Raw genomic sequence first — 16,698 nt, forward strand, 5'->3', positions numbered from 1 at the left:
CTCAGGAAGCTGAGATTTCAGAATTAGATGCCTTTAATAACCTCCAGCTTTGATATGTAACACTATAGGGTCTACGAGAAACTTCATCACTTGATTTTTTTAATGAAATTTTGGACTGAACAAAGATTTTTAGCATAAATTCTGTTTAGGTTATCAGCACCAAGAATTCAACTTTCATAGGCATTTATGTGCTACTGCTTCCTAAAAAAATTCAGAATTATTGAAGTTACAGGTGACATCTTAGAGAGCATTACATCCAAAAAGGTCCGAAAACGTCTTTTTAGGCAAAACTACAAACACCTATTTTTTTTCATAACTTAATCATCATATATCAACACCATTTATTTTTTTAAATGTAGGGATCTGTGTTTGCTGCCTTCCATATTTTTTTCAGAAGTCCAGGTGAAACAGATGATTTTAAAAAAATCCTGATTCATCCCAAAACCTGTGCTTTTTCCGTCTGGACTCCAAACAAGTGTGTTTTAAAATTACTTATGCTTCAAATATCCACACCAAGTTTCACACGCATATAGCTGAACATGTCTAAATGCTTCTTGAATATTCTTTACAGATATAAAATGAACTGGTCAACTGTAGGATGTCATTTCCTCTTACATGCTTAAGTCTTTTCCTCATGCTGCAGCCTGCTCCTCAATCATCCCTGTTGCTGGAGTCAAATTTCACCCCCCCCCCCCCCCCCACACACACACACCAGCTGCCAGTTCATATGCTAACTAACCCAGAAGTGAGGTGACAAGAGTTTAGACACAAGAGGGAGGGCAGACTGCTTTTTCATTTGTTTTGTATGTCTTTCATAGATTTTTATGAATAATCATTGCTTTTCTAGTCATGTAAAATGCAATTAACCTAATATTTTATCTTTTTTTTTTACAAACAAAACATATGAATGTGCTCCAAAACAAAACCCAACTCTCAGTACAGTTCTACAGATGTAACATAAGACTTAGACAGTAAATGTCTCTTTTATCCTTTTTTAATCAATGCTGCAACTTCTTTTCCTTAATATAAATCCAATGAAATTAAACTACAAAACCAAAAAACACAACGTATAGCAAATTTCTCTAAATAAATTATGTGTATATACAATATGTAGCACTTTTAAACAAAATAATAACAAATCCTTCCAATACAAGCACAGAAAAATGGAACACAAAATTTAAAACCCAAATTTGAAATGGCAATTTTAAAAAGATAATTTTTTCAGCCTGCTAAAAGTGCACATTTGTAAAAGCTCTTTTATATAGACAACTGTTTGGTTGCTTAGAGCTCTAAATATAAAAACAATGCCTTTATGGACGTGGCACGGATGGCACGGATGTTCAGCAGGGTAAACCCCAGGAAAGCGGCGGGACCTGATGGAGTTCCCGGAAAGGTTCTGCGGGCCTGCGCCGATCAACTCTCCCAGGTCTTCACAAAAATCTTCAACCTGTCGCTAGCTCAGGCTTTCATCCCTGCTTGCCTGAAGTCATCCACTATCATCCCGATACCCAAAAAGTCCTCATCCACAGCCTTCCTCACGGACTTCCGCCCAGTTGCACTCACTGCTGTCATCACAAAGTGTCTGGAGCGGCTGCTCCTGGGACACATCAAAGACTCCCTCCCTCCAATCTTCGTCCCCCACCAGTTTGCTTACAAAGCAAACAGATCAACGGATGATGCCATTTCCATCACCCTCCACACTGCGCTGAGCCACCTGGAACACAGAGACACCTACGCCAGGATGCTCTTTGTGGACTATAGCTCAGCCTTTAACACAATCATTCCTGACATTCTGGTCAACAAACTGTCTGAACTAGGACTCCACCCACTCACCTGCTCGTGGATCAAGGACTTCCTGACAAACAGACCACAGACAGTCAAACTTGACCCCCACCTCTCCTCCACCCGGACGCTGAGCACAGGCTCCACACAGGGATGTGTGCTGAGTCCTCTGCTGTATACACTGTACACAGCAGACTGCAGACCAGCCCACACCAGCAACACCGTGGTGAAGTTTGCAGACGACACTACTGTGGTGGGGCTGATCTCTGGGGACGACGAGACGGCCTACAGAGACGAAGTCCTGAAACTCTCAAGGTGGTGTCAGGCTAATAACCTCATCCTGAACACCACCAAGACCAAGGAGATCATCCTGGACTTCAGAAAAAACAGAACAGATCCACCCCCACTCTACATCGATGGAAACTGTGTGGAGAGGGTCCACAGCTTCACCCTCCTGGGCACCACCATCTCTGCTGACCTCACATGGTCTAACAACACCATCAGGAAGGCTCAGCAGCGCCTGCACTTCCTGAGAAAACTTAGGAGGAACGACGTCAGCCAGGAGCTGCTGGTAACGTTCTACCGCTCAACCATTGAGAGCATTCTGTCCTATGGCATCACAGTGTGGTTTTCCCACTGCACTGAAGCAGAACGGCAGAGTCTCCAGAGAGTGGTAAAGACAGCGCAGAGGATCATCGGCTGCCCCCTCCCCTCACTGAAGGACATTTACCAGTCTCGCTGCCTCAGCAGAGTGACTAGCATCACCACTAACTCCACCCATTCTGCTTTCCCTCTGTTTGAACTGCTGCCCTCTGGAAGGAGGTACAGGTCCATCAGAACCAGGACAAACAGACTAAGAAACAGCTTTTTTCCACAGGCAATTATCATACGGAATGCACATACATCCACCAACCACACCTCACTCTAATTTTACTACAATGCGTGCAATATCCTGACTGTCTAACCGGGTCACTGTGCAATAACTTGATATTTATTAAGCTGTGCTCACAGCAACTCATGTAATTCCATTCTATTTTATTCACAAATATTTAATATTTAACAGTTTCTGTCCATATTGTTCATTTTTTGTTAAGAGTTGTAAATACAGTATTTCTTTTTCTATTCTATTTTTATTTTTATTTTATGTAACTCCTTCACTCCAAGGCGGCTGCAATTTCATTGTATCCCCATGTACAATGACAATAAACGATTCTGATTCTGATTATATCACTTAGACACAGATGGAGAACCATATCAACTGGATTGGTAACAGCAACAACCACCGACCAAGCCGGCAAGCCTTGGCAGAAAAGATCCCCACAAGAAACACTGCAGGCTGTTCCATAAAAAATATAGTTTTACCATTGCCTTGCAGATCACAGTTGAAGTGGTTTAGTTTTCCTAAAAAAATTCAGAATGATTGAAGTTACAGGTGAACTTTTAGACAACATTTGATCCAAAAAGGTCCGAAAACGTCTTTTTAGGCAAAACTGCAAACACCTATTTTTTTGCATAACTTATCTTTCAAATATCAGCACAAAAAAATTAAAAACGGTAGGGATCTGTGTTTGCTGCCTTCCATATTTTTTTCAGACTTAAAAGTGTAACAGATGATTTATAAAAAATCCTTTTTCATCCAAAAACCTGTGTTAAATCTGTCTAGACTTAGTATTAAAAACTCTCCAAGATGAATGTGCCTGACTCCACCTGCAGGTGGATCACAGACTTCCTGACGGACAGACAGCAGTATGTGAGGCTGGGGAAGCTCGTCTCAGATACTCGGACCACAAGCACCGGATCCCCCCAGGGCTGTGTCCTTTCACCCCTGTTACTCTCCCTGTACACAAACAGCTGCACAGCTGGTCACCTGTCTGTCAAACTCCTGAAGTTTGCTGACGACACCACACTCATCGGCCTCATCTCTGACGGAGATGAGTCGGCCTACAGGAGTGAAATAGCCAGGCTGGTGTCATAGTGCAGCGCTAACAACCTGGAGCTTAATGCTCTGAAGACAGTGGAGATGACAGTGGACTTCAGGAAGGCCCCAGCCCCCCTCCCCCCTGTCATCCTCTGTGACTCCCCGGTGACCTCTGTGGAGTCCTTCTGCTTCCTGGGAACCATCATCAGCCAGGACCTCAAGTGGGAGCAGAACATCAGCTCCATCACTAAGAAGGTCCAGCAGAGGATGTACTTCCTGAGGCAGCTGAAGAAGTTTCACCTCCCTGAAAAGATGCTGGTAGACTTTTACACCGCCATCATCGAATCCACCCTCACGTCCTCCATCACAGTCTGGTTCGCTGCGGCCACGGCCAGAGACAAGGCCAAGCTGCAACGCGTCATCCACTCAGCAGAGAAGGTGATCGGCTGCCACCTCCCGTCTCTCCAGGAGCTGCACATCTCCAGGACCTGGAGGCGGGCAGCCAGGATTGTAGCCAACCCCTCTCATCCAGGACATAATCTCTTTCGGCCCCTCCCTTCTGGCAAGAGGCTCCGGTCCATCAGGACCAGGACCTCGCGCCACAAGAACAGCTTCTTCCCCACTGCAGTCAGCCTGCTGAACAGTACCCCAACTCCCCCAGGTGACCCCCCCCTCCCCCCCCCCCCCGCCCACCAAAGGGCTGTCGGTGCCACTTACAGGCCCCACCATCCCAGCCCATCTGTGCTCCCACTTTAATTCACCTTACTCTACTGTATATAGTGTGTTGTTGTTGTTAACTTAATTTTTAACTTATTCTTAATTGCACTATACACCAAGTCAAATTCCTCGTTTTGTAAAGTGCGCTCTACTGAACCTGGCAATAAAACTTTTTCTGATTTCTGATTCTATTAATCATTGTTTTTTATTCATTCAAAATGCAATTAAATCAATATTTTATCTTTTTTCTTTTCCTTTTTCTTTTTTTTTATCTCTTATATCCTTTTTTATAATCAATGTTTGAACTTCTTTTCCTTTCTATTGTCATGGTTTCAGTTTGTTGTCTTTTTTTTCGCTTTAGTTCTTGTTCTGTCTTGTTTGGTTCTGTTTCCTGTTTTATTTTGAAAGGTTTCCTGTCTTGTCATGTTTTTGAGTTTTACTTCCTTTGGTCCCCATCTGCCCTAATCGTGTTCACCTGTGTCTTGTCTGCCCTGTCTGTATATAAGTCTTGTCTCTGCCTTCCTCCTGTGCTGGTCCATTAACTTCTGCTCATGTTGATCACGTCTTCTTGTCTAGCGTCCATGTCCCTTGCCATGCCACAGTAAGTTTTTGTTTTTAGTTTTGTCATCCTGCTCTGCAGCGCTTTTTGTTAGTTAAATAAACCCACTTGCCCTGAACCCGTTTGCCTCCCGTCTCTGCGCCTGGGTCCTACCTGCTCTCGAGCCTCCCCCCCACACGACATCAAACATCCAATGAAATTAAACTACAAATCAACAAACACAACTGATAACAAATGTCTCTAAAAAATGATGTGTATATTTGCAGAACCTTAAAAACACCAAACAAATAACAAATGCTTCCCAAATAAAGCACAAAAAATGGAACACAAAATGTAAAACCCAAGTTAGAAATTGCAATTTGAAAAGATACTTTTTTCAGCAGCTTTTCAAAATCAATCACCAATTCTACTCTTCTGTGGATGAAACAAAGAACTCCAGAACAATGAAGCCATTTCTCTAAGTCTCTCTCACCTTCAGTTTTAAACAAGGTCTGTGAAAATCCACCATACATTGGTCACATGAACTCAGAGACCTGCTAAAAGTGCACAATTGTAAAAGCTCTTTTATATAGACAACTGTTTGTTTGCTTAGAGCTGTAAATATAAAAAAAAATGCTTTTCTATCACCTAGACACAGATGGAGAACCATATCAACTGGATTAATAACAGGGTGGCATATTTAGACAACATGAAGCTGTCCATCACATTTTTGACCTAAACATGTAAACACATCCTTGGCTCTGCGGTTAGGAAATGGTATTTGGGAATCTCTTTATACCAGGAGCCAGCCTGGCCATTGGAACATCGCCACAGTGCCCATCCAGACTGGGACAGCAACGGGGTCCACTTCAGAGCCGTGAGCTGCTGTGTTTAACTCCAGCTGTCCCAGCAAGGTAGACAACTGCAGCAACATCCACTGACCAAGCTGACAAGCCCTGGCAGAAAAGATCCCCACAAGAAAAACACTGGCTCAGGCAGGCTGGTCAAAAAAAATAGTTTTGCCATTGTCTTGCAGCTCGCAGATCAAGTGGTTTAGTTTTCCAGTAATGTCAGTCAAGAATGCAAGTTCAGATTCACAATGTTCATATTCACCATATTCAACAGACATCTCCTCCAATAGCACCTTAAAAATCCTGTGCTGTTTTGCTTTGCAGCTGAGGTTGTTTACGATTTTCAGAATAAGAGTCATTATATGTCCAGAGCCAATCACTTCTGCACATAAGGCCTGCTGGTGAATGACGCAGCAGTAATGCAGACATTTTGGAAAGTCTGGGTCAGCTTTACAGTGAGTGATGAAACCTGTTTGTCTATTGATCATAGCAGGAGTCCCATCTGCAGTCACTGCTACCAGCTTTTCTAATTGTACCTTTTTCTGCACAAAAACTCCTTCACCGTGTTATACATTTCAACTCCTCTTGTAGTTGTCTGTTAGGGCAGATGTGTCAGGAGTTCTTCTCTTGTGGAAACCAAAAGCTATGCTGTACTGTTGCCGTCCACAGACTCATTACACTGGACGTTAACCACCTGCACTTTGCAAGATCCCGGTCCAGCTAATTGGCCAAGTTATCAGACATAGCTGACACTCATCTAGACATTGTAGTGGAAATTGAATGAGTTCTATTGTTCTCATCCTTAGGGACAGTGATAGCAATTATCATCATTGCTTGAATTTTTTTCATGCTATATGCAAAAGTCTTTGTCCCTTAAGGCAACAGATTACAGCCCCCCCCCCCCCCCCCCCCCCCCCCAGGCTGCTGTCGTATTAACAATAGCTTGGAGCTCCAGAATGGACAAGAAAAAACGACGAGAATGGCTCGAGCAGGGCGTTGCTCACGGGGCGGTCGCTCGTGCCATGCGGTCGCACGTGCTCGGGCCCGCTAAATGCTACTTGTAGCTTTAATTATTATTATTTTTCTTCCGCCGGAAGAATCGCATTTTTGAGGCCTTTAACATACCCCAAAACTCACCAAATTTGGCACACACATCAGGAGTCGCGAAAAATTTCATATTTTATGAGAAATTGGCATGGGCGCGCAAAAACGGCTCGACAGCGCCACCTACAATGACTTTTGTCCCGACGCCCCGCATACGCTTTAACGTACAAGCTTGATTTTTTCAGGGCATGTTCATCAGATGGAAACCTACAAAAAAGTCTGTAGGTACCAAGCTGTCAGTTGCACAGGAAGTCTGCTATATTGATGTCAATATGTCATTTTTGCTCTATTTTGGACATTTGCAGGCCTCCTTCTAGAACGAACTCCTCCTAGAGATTTGTGAATAATGACTCCAAACTTTGGTTTTGTAAAATAAACACATGTCCGATGTTAAATTGCGAAGCTTTTAAGTTTTTACGGTTGTTTGTGACCGTGGCGGCGCGTAGAAATTCGACGTTGTTTCGAAAACACGCCATGAAAAGAAAAATGGCCATTACTCAGCCATGCATAATCCAATCTGATCCAAAATTGATGTGCATGATTGTAGTCTGACTCTGAACACATCTGCAGTGAAAAAATCTGGAAAAAGTGTAGCGCCACCTGCTGGCAAGAGGAAATTACATGTTTTACTTGGAGCATCCCTACTCCGAGTAGGATGAGCCGACACACCTGAAAATGACGTCCACCTGTTGAAAAGCCATTGAAGTTTACTCTGACAAAAAACCATAACTTTCAATGCGGGGGTGTGGTCGTGACAGAGCGGCAAAGTTGGGCATCTCGCTATGCACACAAAAGTTGCTCTCACGTGCACATTCCTTGTCCAATCTCACTGAAATTCAATGGATATGATGAAGCTTCTATTCTGAACCCATGGATATGACAATCTTGGACGAGCTCTATAGCGCCACCTAGTTATTGCATTGGGCACATTCTGCCCTGTATTTTCTCTTTGCTTTGTCCGATGTGCATGAAATTAAAACTGGAGATACTCAGAAGGGTCCTCTCTCATCATGTAAAGTTTCATGGGTGTACACCTGACGGTGCCTGCGTAACAGGAAGTGGTCGATTATGTGCACCCAAATAATAGAAATTTATTATAAATCAGCCGTTTGTCTCAGGAAGCTGAGATTTCAGAATTAGATGCCTTTAATAACCTCCAGCTTTGATATGTAACACTATAGGGTCTACGAGAAACTTCATCACTTGATTTTTTTAATGAAATTTTGGACTGAACAAAGATTTTTAGCATAAATTCTGTTTAGGTTATCAGCACCAAGAATTCAACTTTCATAGGCATTTATGTGCTACTGCTTCCTAAAAAAATTCAGAATTATTGAAGTTACAGGTGACATCTTAGAGAGCATTACATCCAAAAAGGTCCGAAAACGTCTTTTTAGGCAAAACTACAAACACCTATTTTTTTTCATAACTTAATCATCATATATCAACACCATTTATTTTTTTAAATGTAGGGATCTGTGTTTGCTGCCTTCCATATTTTTTTCAGAAGTCCAGGTGAAACAGATGATTTTAAAAAAATCCTGATTCATCCCAAAACCTGTGCTTTTTCCGTCTGGACTCCAAACAAGTGTGTTTTAAAATTACTTATGCTTCAAATATCCACACCAAGTTTCACACGCATATAGCTGAACATGTCTAAATGCTTCTTGAATATTCTTTACAGATATAAAATGAACTGGTCAACTGTAGGATGTCATTTCCTCTTACATGCTTAAGTCTTTTCCTCATGCTGCAGCCTGCTCCTCAATCATCCCTGTTGCTGGAGTCAAATTTCACCACCCCCCCCCCCCCCCACACACACACACCAGCTGCCAGTTCATATGCTAACTAACCCAGAAGTGAGGTGACAAGAGTTTAGACACAAGAGGGAGGGCAGACTGCTTTTTCATTTGTTTTGTATGTCTTTCATAGATTTTTATGAATAATCATTGCTTTTCTAGTCATGTAAAATGCAATTAACCTAATATTTTATCTTTTTTTTTTACAAACAAAACATATGAATGTGCTCCAAAACAAAACCCAACTCTCAGTACAGTTCTACAGATGTAACATAAGACTTAGACAGTAAATGTCTCTTTTATCCTTTTTTAATCAATGCTGCAACTTCTTTTCCTTAATATAAATCCAATGAAATTAAACTACAAAACCAAAAAACACAACGTATAGCAAATTTCTCTAAATAAATTATGTGTATATACAATATGTAGCACTTTTAAACAAAATAATAACAAATCCTTCCAATACAAGCACAGAAAAATGGAACACAAAATTTAAAACCCACATTTGAAATGGCAATTTTAAAAAGATAATTTTTTCAGCCTGCTAAAAGTGCACAATTGTAAAAGCTCTTTTATATAGACAACTGTTTGGTTGCTTAGAGCTCTAAATATAAAAACAATGCCTTTATGGACGTGGCACGGATGGCACGGTTGTTCAGCAGGGTAAACCCCAGGAAAGCGGCGGGACCTGATGGAGTTCCCGGAAAGGTTCTGCGGGCCTGCGCCGATCAACTCTCCCAGGTCTTCACAAAAATCTTCAACCTGTCGCTAGCTCAGGCTTTCATCCCTGCTTGCCTGAAGTCATCCACTATCATCCCGATACCCAAAAAGTCCTCATCCACAGCCTTCCTCACGGACTTCCGCCCAGTTGCACTCACTGCTGTCATCACAAAGTGTCTGGAGCGGCTGCTCCTGGGACACATCAAAGACTCCCTCCCTCCAATCTTCGTCCCCCACCAGTTTGCTTACAAAGCAAACAGATCAACGGATGATGCCATTTCCATCACCCTCCACACTGCGCTGAGCCACCTGGAACACAGAGACACCTACGCCAGGATGCTCTTTGTGGACTATAGCTCAGCCTTTAACACAATCATTCCTGACATTCTGGTCAACAAACTGTCTGAACTAGGACTCCACCCACTCACCTGCTCGTGGATCAAGGACTTCCTGACAAACAGACCACAGACAGTCAAACTTGACCCCCACCTCTCCTCCACCCGGACGCTGAGCACAGGCTCCACACAGGGATGTGTGCTGAGTCCTCTGCTGTATACACTGTACACAGCAGACTGCAGACCAGCCCACACCAGCAACACCGTGGTGAAGTTTGCAGACGACACTACTGTGGTGGGGCTGATCTCTGGGGACGACGAGACGGCCTACAGAGACGAAGTCCTGAAACTCTCAAGGTGGTGTCAGGCTAATAACCTCATCCTGAACACCACCAAGACCAAGGAGATCATCCTGGACTTCAGAAAAAACAGAACAGATCCACCCCCACTCTACATCGATGGAAACTGTGTGGAGAGGGTCCACAGCTTCACCCTCCTGGGCACCACCATCTCTGCTGACCTCACATGGTCTAACAACACCATGACTGTCATCAGGAAGGCCCAGCAACGCCTGCACTTCCTGAGAAAACTTAGGAGGAACGACGTCAGCCAGGAGCTGCTGGTAACGTTCTTCCGCTCAACCATTGAGAGCATTCTGTCCTATGGCATCACAGTGTGGTTTTCCCACTGCACTGAAGCAGAACGGCAGAGTCTCCAGAGAGTGGTAAAGACAGCGCAGAGGATCATCGGCTGCCCCCTCCCCTCACTGAAGGACATTTACCAGTCTCGCTGCCTCAGCAGAGTGACTAGCATCACCACTAACTCCACCCATTCTGCTTTCCCTCTGTTTGAACTGCTGCCCTCTGGAAGGAGGTACAGGTCCATCAGAACCAGGACAAACAGACTAAGAAACAGCTTTTTTCCACAGGCAATTATCATACGGAATGCACATACGTCCACCAACCACACCTCACTCTAATTTTACTACAATGCGTGCAATATCCTGACTGTCTAACCGGGTCACTGTGCAATAACTTGATATTTATTAAGCTGTGCTCACAGCAACTCATGTAATTCCATTCTATTTTATTCACAAATATTTAATATTTAACAGTTTCTGTCCATATTGTTCATTTTTTGTTAAGAGTTGTAAATACAGTATTTCTTTTTCTATTCTATTTTTATTTTTATTTTATGTAACTCCTTCACTCCAAGGCGGCTGCAATTTCATTGTATCCCCATGTACAATGACAATAAACGATTCTGATTCTGATTATATCACTTAGACACAGATGGAGAACCATATCAACTGGATTGGTAACAGCAACAACCACCGACCAAGCCGGCAAGCCTTGGCAGAAAAGATCCCCACAAGAAACACTGCAGGCTGTTCCATAAAAAATATAGTTTTACCATTGCCTTGCAGATCACAGTTGAAGTGGTTTAGTTTTCCTAAAAAAATTCAGAATGATTGAAGTTACAGGTGAACTTTTAGACAACATTTGATCCAAAAAGGTCCGAAAACGTCTTTTTAGGCAAAACTGCAAACACCTATTTTTTTGCATAACTTATCTTTCAAATATCAGCACAAAAAAATTAAAAACGGTAGGGATCTGTGTTTGCTGCCTTCCATATTTTTTTCAGACTTAAAAGTGTAACAGATGATTTATAAAAAATCCTTTTTCATCCAAAAACCTGTGTTAAATCTGTCTAGACTTAGTATTAAAAACTCTCCAAGATGAATGTGCCTGACTCCACCTGCAGGTGGATCACAGACTTCCTGACGGACAGACAGCAGTATGTGAGGCTGGGGAAGCTCGTCTCAGATACTCGGACCACAAGCACCGGATCCCCCCCAGGGCTGTGTCCTTTCACCCCTGTTACTCTCCCTGTACACAAACAGCTGCACAGCTGGTCACCTGTCTGTCAAACTCCTGAAGTTTGCTGACGACACCACACTCATCGGCCTCATCTCTGACGGAGATGAGTCGGCCTACAGGAGTGAAATAGCCAGGCTGGTGTCATAGTGCAGCGCTAACAACCTGGAGCTTAATGCTCTGAAGACAGTGGAGATGACAGTGGACTTCAGGAAGGCCCCAGCCCCCCTCCCCCCTGTCATCCTCTGTGACTCCCCGGTGACCTCTGTGGAGTCCTTCTGCTTCCTGGGAACCATCATCAGCCAGGACCTCAAGTGGGAGCAGAACATCAGCTCCATCACTAAGAAGGTCCAGCAGAGGATGTACTTCCTGAGGCAGCTGAAGAAGTTTCACCTCCCTGAAAAGATGTTGGTAGACTTTTACACCGCCATCATCGAATCCACCCTCACGTCCTCCATCACAGTCTGGTTCGCTGCGGCCACGGCCAGAGACAAGGCCAAGCTGCAACGCGTCATCCACTCAGCAGAGAAGGTGATCGGCTGCCACCTCCCGTCTCTCCAGGAGCTGCACATCTCCAGGACCTGGAGGCGGGCAGCCAGGATTGTAGCCAACCCCTCTCATCCAGGACATAATCTCTTTCGGCCCCTCCCTCCTGGCAAGAGGCTCCGGTCCATCAGGACCAGGACCTCGCGCCACAAGAACAGCTTCTTCCCCACTGCAGTCAGCCTGCTGAACAGTACCCCAACTCCCCCAGGTGACCCCCCCTCCCCCCCCGCCCACCAAAGGACTGTCGGTGCCACTTACAGGCCCCACCATCCCAGCCCATCTGTGCTCCCACTTTAATTCACCTTACTCTACTGTATATAGTGTGTTGTTGTTGTTAACTTAATTTTTAACTTATTCTTAATTGCACTATACACCAAGTCAAATTCCTCGTTTTGTAAAGTGCGCTCTACTGAACCTGGCAATAAAACTTTTTCTGATTTCTGATTCTATTAATCATTGTTTTTTATTCATTCAAAATGCAATTAAATCAATATTTTATCTTTTTTCTTTTCCTTTTTCTTTTTTTTTTATCTCTTATATCCTTTTTTATAATCAATGTTTGAACTTCTTTTCCTTTCTATTGTCATGGTTTCAGTTTGTTGTCTTTTTTTTCGCTTTAGTTCTTGTTCTGCCTTGTTTGGTTCTGTTTCCTGTTTTATTTTGAAAGGTTTCCTGTCTTGTCATGTTTCTTGAGTTTTACTTCCTTTGGTCCCCATCTGCCCTAATCGTGTTCACCTGTGTCTTGTCTGCCCTGTCTGTATATAAGTCTTGTCTCTGCCTTCCTCCTGTGCTGGTCCATTAACTTCTGCTCATGTTGATCACGTCTTCTTGTCTGGCGTCCATGTCCCTTGCCATGCCACAGTAAGTTTTTGTTTTTAGTTTTGTCATCCTGCTCTGCAGCACTTTTTGTTAGTTAAATAAACCCACTTGCCCTGAACCCGTTTGCCTCCCGTCTCTGCGCCTGGGTCCTACCTGCTCTCGAGCCTCCCCCCCACACGACATCTATACATCCAATGAAATTAAACTACAAATCAACAAACACAACTGATAACAAATGTCTCTAAAAAATGATGTGTATATTTGCAGAACCTTAAAAACACCAAACAAATAACAAATGCTTCCCAATTAAAGCACAAAAAATGGAACACAAAATGTAAAACCCAAGTTAGAAATTGCAATTTGAAAAAGATACTTTTTTCAGCAGCTTTTCAAAATCAATCACCAATTCTACTCTTCTGTGGATGAAACAAAGAACTCCAGAACAATGAAGCCATTTCTCTAAGTCTCTCTCACCTTCAGTTTTAAACAAGGTCTGTGAAAATCCACCATACATTGGTCACATGAACTCAGAGACCTGCTAAAAGTGCACAATTGTAAAAGCTCTTTTATATAGACAACTGTTTGTTTGCTTAGAGCTCTAAATATAAAAAAAATGCTTTTCTATCACCTAGACACAGATGGAGAACCATATCAACTGGATTAATAACAGGGTGGCATGTTTAGACAACATGAAGCTGTCCATCACATTTTTGACCTAAACATGTAAACACATCCTTGGCTCTGCGGTTAGGAAATGGTATTTGGGAATCTCTTTATACCAGGAGCCAGCCTGGCCATTGGAACATCGCCACAGTGCCCATCCAGACTGGGACAGCAACGGGGTCCACTTCAGAGCCGTGAGCTGCTGTGTTTAACTCCAGCTGTCCCAGCAAGGGAGACAACTGCAGCAACATCCACTGACCAAGCTGACAAGCCCTGGCAGAAAAGAACCCCACAAGAAAAACACTGGCTAAGGCAGGCTGGTCAAAAAAAAAATAGTTTTGCCATTGTCTTGCAGCTCGCAGATCAAGTGGTTTAGTTTTCCAGTAATGTCAGTCAAGAATGCAAGTTCAGATTCACAATGTTCATATTCACCATATTCAACAGACATCTCCTCCAATAGCACCTTAAAAATCCTGTGCTGTTTTGCTTTGCAGCTGAGGTTGTTTACGATTTTCAGAATAAGAGTCATTATATGTCCAGAGCCAATCACTTCTGCACATAAGGCCTGCTGGTGAATGACGCAGCAGTAATGCAGACATTTTGGAAAGTCTGGGTCAGCTTTACAGTGAGTGATGAAACCTGTTTGTCTATTGATCATAGCAGGAGTCCCATCTGCAGTCACTGCTACCAGCTTTTCTAATTGTACCTTTTTCTGCACAAAAACTCCTTCACCGTGTTATACATTTCAACTCCTCTTGTAGTTGTCTGTTAGGGCAGATGTGTCAGGAGTTCTTCTCTTGTGGAAACCAAAAGCTATGCTGTACTGTTGCCGTCCACAGACTCATCACACTGGACGTTAACCACCTGCACTTTGCAAGATCCCGGTCCAGCTAATTGGCCAAGTTATCAGACATAGCTGACACTCATCTAGACATTGTAGTGGAAATTGAATGAGTTCTATTGTTCTCATCCTTAGGGACAGTGATAGCAATTATCATCATTGCTTGAATTTTTTTCATGCTATATGCAAAAGTCTTTGTCCCTTAAGGCAACAGATTACAGCCCCCCCCCCCCCCCCCCCCCCCCCCCAGGCTGCTGTCGTATTAACAATAGCTTGGAGCTCCAGAATGGACAAGAAAAAACGACGAGAATGGCTCGAGCAGGGCGTTGCTCACGGGGCGGTCGCTCGTGCCGTGCGGTCGCACGTGCTCGGGCCCGCTAAATGCTACTTGTAGCTTTAATTATTATTATTATTTTTCTTCTGCCGGAAGAATCGCATTTTTGAGGCCTTTAACATACCCCAAAACTCACCAAATTTGGCACACACATCAGGGGTCGCGAAAAATTTCGTATTTTATGAGAAATTGGCATGGGTGCGCAAAAATGGCTCGACAGCGCCACCTACACTGACTTTTGTCCCGACGCCCCGCATACGCTTTAACGTACAAGCTTGATTTTTTCAGGGCATGTTCATCAGATGGAAACCTACAAAAAAGTCTGTAGGTACCAAGCTGTCAGTCGCACAGGAAGTCTGCTATATTGATGTCAATATGTCATTTTTGCTCTATTTTGGACATTTGCAGGCCTCCTTCTAGAACGAACTCCTCCTAGAGATTTGTGAATAATGACTCCAAACTTTGGTTTTGTAAACTAGACACATGTCCGATGTTAAATTGCAAAGCTTTTAAGTTTTTACAGAAGTTTGTGACCGTGGCGGCGCGTAGAAATTCGACGTTGTTTCGAAAACACGCCATGAAAAGAAAAATGGCCATAACTCAGCCATGCATAATCCAATCTGATCAAAAATTGATATGCATGATTGTAGTCTGACTCTGAACACATCTGCAGTGAAAGAATCTGGAAAAAGTGTAGCGCCACCTGCTGGCAAGAGGAAATGACATGTTTGACTTGGAGCATCACTGCTCCGAGTAGGATGAGCCGACACACCTGAAAATGACGTCCACCTGTTGAAAAGCCATTGAAGTTTACTCTGACAAAAAACCATAACTTTCAATGCGGGGGTGTGGTCGTGACAGAGCGGCAAAGTTGGGCATCTCGCCATGCACACAAAAGTTGCTCTCACGTGCACATTCCTTGTCCAATCTCACTGAAATTCAATGGATATGATGAAGCTTCTATTCTGAACCCATGGATATGACAATCTTGGACGAGCTCTATAGCGCCACCTAGTTATTGCATTGGGCACATTCTGCCCTGTATTTTCTCTTTGCTTTGTCCGATGTGCATGAAATTAAAACTGGAGATACTCAGAAGGGTCCTCTCTCATCATGTAAAGTTTCATGGGTGTACACCTGACGGTGCCTGCGTAACAGGAAGTGGTCGATTATGTGCACCCAAATAATAGAAATTTATTATAAATCAGCCGTTTGTCTCAGGAAGCTGAGATTTCAGAATTAGATGCCTTTAATAACCTCCAGCTTTGATATGTAACACTATAGGGTCTACGAGAAACTTCATCACTTGATTTTTTTAATGAAATTTTGGACTGAACAAAGATTTTTAGCATAAATTCTGTTTAGGTTATCAGCACCAAGAATTCAACTTTCATAGGCATTTATGTGCTACTGCTTCCTAAAAAAATTCAGAATGATTGAAGTTACAGGTGACATCTTAGAGAGCATTACATCCAAAAAGGTCCGAAAACGTCTTTTTAGGCAAAACTACAAACACCTATTTTTTTTCATAACTTAATCATCATATATCAACACCATTTATTTTTTCAAATGTAGGGATCTGTGTTTGCTGCCTTCCATATTTTTTTCAGAAGTCCAGGTGAAACAGATGATTTTAAAAAAATCCTGATTCATCCCAAAACCTGTGCTTTTTCTGTCTGGACTCCAAACAAGTGTGTTTTAAAATTACTTATGCTTCAAATATCCACACCAAGTTTCACACGCATATAGCTGAACATGTCTAAATGCTTCTTGAATATTCTTTACAGATATAAAATGAACTGGTCAACTGTAGGATGTCATTTCCTCTTACATGCTTAAGTCTTTTCCTCATGC

This window comes from Oryzias latipes, chromosome 20, assembly GCF_053564925.1.
Source record: "Oryzias latipes strain Hd-rR chromosome 20, Olatipes_Hd-rR_3.1".
NCBI classification, from domain to species: domain Eukaryota; kingdom Metazoa; phylum Chordata; class Actinopteri; order Beloniformes; family Adrianichthyidae; genus Oryzias; species Oryzias latipes.